General features: G+C 40.6%; 1 protein-coding gene across 1 annotated transcript in view; it reads right to left on the minus strand.

Moving 5' to 3' along the window:
• AOPEP (aminopeptidase O (putative)) overlaps positions 1–3478 on the minus strand; it is a 390564-nt gene extending 387086 nt beyond the window's left edge. Inside the window, exon 1 of the mRNA XM_089913031.1 lies at positions 1–3478. This exon is cut by the window's left edge and continues 25715 nt beyond it. The gene's annotated coding sequence lies outside the window, so the exon portion shown is untranslated.
• Between the last annotated feature and the right edge of the window lie 2522 nt (positions 3479–6000).

Below are 6000 nucleotides of genomic sequence, written 5' to 3' on the forward strand. Positions count from 1 at the left end.
AGATTGCTAGTGGGAAGCAGCCATATAGCACAGGGAGATCAGCTCAGTGCTTTGTGCCCACCTAGAGGGGTGGGATAGGGAGGGTGGGAGGGAGATGCAAGATGGAGAAGATATGGGGATATATGTATGTGTATAGCTGATTCACTTTGTTATAAAGCAGAAACTAACACACCATTGAAGGCAATTATATTCCAATAAGGATGTTAAAAAGTAAGAAAATAAAGCAGAGATCAGCAAACTAGAAAGAAATTAATTAATTAACATACAGGTTAGGATACAGGATTCTAGTTAGTATAATTTAATTTTCTTGTAATTACCACATATCAAATACTATTCAAAGAATAACAATTTTCATAGAGAAATGCAAATCAAAACTACGGTGAGGTATCACCTCACACCAGTCAGAATGGCCATCATTAAATTGTCTACAAATAATAAATGCTGGAGAGGGTGTGGAGAAAAAGGAACCCTCCTACCCTGTTGGTAGGAATATAAACTGGTGCAGCCACTATAGAGAACAGTATGGAGGTTCCCTAAAAAACTAAAATTAGAATTACCATATGATCCTGCAATCCCACTCCTGGGCATATATTCAGAAAAGACAAAAACTCTAATTGAAAAAGATATATGCACCCCAATGTTCACAGCAGCACTATTTACAACAGCCAAGGTATGGAAGCAAACGAAAGGTCCATCAACAGATGTATGGATAAAGAAGATGTGGTATATATGTACAATGGAATATTACTCAGTCATAAAAAGAATGAAATCATGCCATGTGCAGCAATATGGATGGCAATATGGATGGACCTAGAGATTACCATACTAAGTGAAGTAGGTCAGACAGAGAAAGGCAAATACCATATGATATCATTTATATGTGGAATCTAAAAAAAGGATACAAATAAACTTATTTACAAAACAGAAATAGACTCATAGACACAGAAAACAAACTTATGGTTACCAAAGTCGAAAGAGGCAGGAGGGATAAATTAGGAGTTTGGGATTAACAGATACATACTACTACATATAAAATAGACTAACAACAAGGACCTACTGTATAGCACAGGGAACTATATTCAATGTTTTGTAATAATCTATAATGGAAAAGAATATATATATGTATGTATAACTGAATCACCTTGCTGTACACTTGAAAATAACAGAACATTGTAAATCAACTATCGTCAATTAAAAAAATAAAAATAAATTAGAAAATAATTTTTCAAAGAACTAGAATACAATATTCAAAGAACAAAAAGCCAAAACCAGACTAATAATAATATTAGAAACACTTACATGGCTCTTAGAATATGCCTGGTTTGTTATAACCTCTTTACATTTACTACTAACTCACATCCCTCACAACAACCTCAGACAAAAAGTATTCTTATTATTCCCATTTTACAAATGAGGAAACTGAGGTGTAGAGGGGTCAACCATGTTGTCTGGGCTCACTGTCCTACTAGTAAGTGGCAGAGCAAGGGCTGGAATCCTGCAAGCGTGCTTTCCCGGTCCTTAATTTAAATTGCTATGGTTTACAATCTCTTGGTGATATTAAGGAGTACACTACATAAAGTCTAGGAAAACTCAAAATGCAAAGCAGTTTGGGGGCCAAATATAACAAATGTTCTGAGGAAATCACCAAATCACAACACAACAATGAGATTCATAATGACTGCTCTGAGACATAAGGGAAAGTTAAAATATGTTCAGTATACTTACTGTTTTAGAAGGCAAAGAATTATTTAGTGCATTTAAATTTTTTCCATCCAAAACTGTCAATATGATTTTTATTTCTAAAGGGGTAAAACTTACAACTGTCCAAAATTACTCATTCCCTGAGAGCTCCAAACAGAAAGTTACTGAGCAATCTTATTTGCCAATTATCTCATTCTTAATGAAAAATATGGTATGTGTGTGGTGTGTGTGTGTGTGGTGTGTGTGTGTAGGGGGATCATAAATAAATTAAGGTGTCCACGTGTTTTGATTCTAGGTATATAAGAACTTAATACTAAAGATATTAGAAAGTGTCAAATCATTTGGATAGATGAGTGAATAAACTCATAGAATTGTGTCATTATTGTAAAAAGCCTAGAATCTGATCACTCATAGTGAGTTATTAAAAAAAAAAAAGTACAGGCTTTCAACTCATACATAGAACTGAACTTCAAGCTTGTCTCCACCAGTATAGTTACCATGAATTTTTGGCAAGTTAATTTCACATACCTGAACCAAAGTTTCCTTCTCTGTAAGTTGAGGATACTAATTCCTAACTCACAAGGTTCTTGTGTGAGCTAAGGAAAAAACACATGCAAAGTGCTGAACACAGTCCCTGGGATATAGCAGATGGTCAACAAACAGCGACTACTATTATTCCCTAACCTTTTTCTACTTTGTCCCCCAAATGTAAGAGCCTAATCTTACCAATTAGCAAGTCATTCATAGGCTTCTCAGAATTACAGTAAGTACAGTACCATATGCCCTATTCAAAAATGGAGCATATTAAAGTACAAGAAAATACAAAACCAAATCATCAAATGAGACAAAAAAACGTCGGAATCCTGTTTCTCCACCCATATCTTTTCTGGTTGGTTTTGTAATAACCCGCATTGCCTTATCAACAATACGAATCCTATCATTTTTTGGCGGTCTAAACATTCCTAGTTGGGTACTGTTGCTTATTTATTTTGACGGCTACCTTTGCGAGGATAATTGTAATCATTGCTTGAAAACAAAAAAGAAATACAGGACAGGAGTATTTTAATGAAATGCTGTAACTGTTTCATCTATCTCGACGGTTGACTGGATGCCATGTGGATCACTTATTATAGCAATAAATTTTCACATTACTGCGCCACCCCCTTACCCAACAAACACATGCCTTAATGAGCAAAACTCCAGACTGACAGTGAACGAATGCTCTTTAGGGACACAATAACTCAAAACTTGGTGCTCTCAGTAAGGATCCTCGGGGAGGAGGGAAGGTGGCCGGGTGTCACTGCAAGTGGAAATGAACAGAATCGGAAACTGTTCTGTCTCCTTAAACAAGATTGGAGATGAGCCCTGTGGGGCTAGGAGCGGAGAGAAGCGGGTTAGGTGGGCCTTGGAGGCAACAGAGGAAGGAGGCGGCAACTGCAGTCTGGGAAATGTCTGTGCCACCGGGGAGAGGAGCGTCAGAGCCCATCACCACCCGAGGGTGGAGGCGGAGAGAAGTGGCAGGCTCAGCGCAGTCCCCAGAACTGGTTCAGCTTCAGGAGTCTGGAAGGACTGAGAGGGAATGGGAACCCAGGTGATCAGGAAAGATGAGGGTAGGGGTGGGCTCCTGGCTGCCTTCAAAACGGGACGCTGCTGACCCCGCCGCCATCCAGGTGCCGCTGGAGAGGAAGGCAGGGACCCAACAGGGAGCGCTCGGGTTACCTGTGTCAGCCGCCTGCCAGCTCGTCTCCACTTCCGCAGACTAGGTGTTACCACGGGCTACCCGGGCACGCGCCGAGTGACGTCATCCACACGCGCCCGAGCCGCCGTGCGCCTGGCCCCGCCCCCTTGAGTGCAGGGGGTGGGGCAGTGGAGGTCTGCGCAGGCGCGGAGCTGCCTGGGGCTTGGGAAGGCGAGAAAAAGGCTTGTTTTGGATTTTGTAGAGTCGCCGTCTTACCCTTCCTACTCCTAGTTGCAAAATCTTACAGGGACTTAAGAAAAAAAATGTTATTGAAATACAGACATGGACTTTTTATTCTTTATTTTGCTCTTCCTCTTCCGTATATAACTCTTGTTTGTATACTCGTTCGTTCCAGCACAGTTTATTTAAGTCCTATTGTGTTCCAGGCAAGCACTGGTACAGAACCTGGGATACAGCGATGACAAAACAGACACTATGCTTCCTCATGGAGAAAGCAAACGTTGACTAACTCACCAAAGATATTTTAGGCGTATCTCATTTTATTGTCCTTCACTTTATGTCACTGGGCAACCCTGCCATTGTCAGATAATGGTTAGTATTTTTTAGCAATAAAATATTTTTAATTAAGGTAAGTATTTTTTTTACATAATGCTATTGCACACTTAATAGACTACAGTATAGTGTAAACATAACTTTTATTTTCACTTAAAAACCAAAAAATTCATGGGAGTTACTCAAAAACTAAAGGAGGATGTCAGAGAAGTGCCCTATGAAGAGGCTCATTAAACTGAGAACGGAAGAAGCCAGCTCTATGAAGATCTGGAGCAAGAACAACCAAGAGAATGATGGAAAGCTATGGGGAGGGGACAGAATGTAGTGGTGCCCTTGAGAAAGTGAGAAAATAGGCTGGGGGAAGAGTAGAAGATGAGATTAACAAGGCAAGGAGAGTTCTGATCTCCCAAAGTTTCTTTGCAGGAGGCATGGATTTTATTTTAACTATAATGGGAAGCCAGTGAAGAGTTTTAAACATGCAAGTGACAGGATCTGGTTTTATAAGATCACCCTGCCTGCTGTGTATAAGAATAAACGATTTGGAGTCGAGAAAGGGTTCAAAGAGAACAGTTGCTTTTGCAATGATCAGGTAAGAAATGATGGAGAGAAGTGAACAAATTTAAGGAATAATTTGGAGGTAGATATGACAGACTTGGAGATAGATTAGATAAGGCCATAAAGAAAAGAAAGGTGTCAAAATGACTTCTAAATTTTGGGCTTGTGCAAATAGCTGGATAACACAGCTAAGACAATTCCTAATACTTCACAAGATTTTCTCCTCCTCCTTTCAACCCTGATCCCTTTGCTTTTTTGTTACCAAGCCCTCTCAGTTCTCCTCTTACCTTTCTGATCATCTCCCCTCAGTTTCCATCAAGGGGCTCCTTTTTCCTTTCCTTTTCCTTAACTCTTTACCCCTTGATCTTCTTATGCTACATCAGGGGCTGCAAACCCAAAAGCCTACAGTGCCCAGGCAGTGAACACAAAGGAATGAACCTCGTGGATAGAGACTGAAGAACTGGAGCTCATGGTCTCTACTCAGCTCTAATTGATTTTTGCCAACCAGCAATCTTTGCTAGTGATAGATCCTCCCATTTTTAAAGAGAAATCAATATGCAGATACATGAAATCTCTCAAATTTCAAATGTTGGTAACTAATTCAAATTTTGTTGAACTCTTTTTTGGATCAAACAAAAAGCATCTGCAGGCCAGATGAGGCCTGCAAGCTACAACTTTGCCTCCTTGACGGATATCTTCCCAGGATGGTGATTTTTATCTACTTTCATGTGACTATCACCTGTAAGCTGATAACTCCCAAGCCTATCTCACCACCCAAGCCTTTCAAAATTTCTTATTGAAGTACTCAGATTCCACTGAGATATCCAGTTGGCATCTCAAACTTGACATTTAAAACTGAACTCATTATCTACCCTGGCCCCCAAACCTAACCTACTCAAGTATTCTGTCTCAGTTAACAGCATCAGTGTCGACCCACTCACCAAAGCCTGAAATCCAGCATCATCCGAGACTTGTTCCTCTCCTTGTCCTGATCTTGATCTCTTCAATATTTATCACATCTGCCCATCACCTCCATTCTAACTAATCACTGCCTTTGCTCAAGCCTTTCTAACCTCTCTCTGGCAAGTCATGTGACCTCTCTACACCTGTTTTTTCACTTGTTAAATGAAAGGATTGAACTAGGTGATTCCTAGGATCTGTTCCATTGTCAAATTCTATTTCATAGGGCTTCCCTGGTGGCGCAGTGGTTGAGAATCTGCCTGCTAATGCAGGGGACACGGGTTCAAGCCCTGGTCTGGGAGGATCCCACATGCCGCGGAGCAACTAGGCCCGTGAGCCACAACTACTGAGCCTGCGAATCTGGAGCCTGTGCTCCGCAACAAGAGAGGCCACAATAGTGAGAGTCCCATGCACCGCGATGAAGAGTGGCCCCTGCTTGCCACAACTAGAGAAAGCCCTCGCACAGAAATGAAGACCCAAAACAGCAAAAATAAATAAAATTAATAAACTCCTACCCCCAACATCTTCTTAAA

This window comes from Delphinapterus leucas, chromosome 6 (assembly GCF_059928025.1).
Source record: "Delphinapterus leucas isolate spDelLeu-1000000601 "Yukka" chromosome 6, BTC_Dleu_Yukka2, whole genome shotgun sequence".
Taxonomy (NCBI): Eukaryota; Metazoa; Chordata; class Mammalia; order Artiodactyla; family Monodontidae; genus Delphinapterus; species Delphinapterus leucas.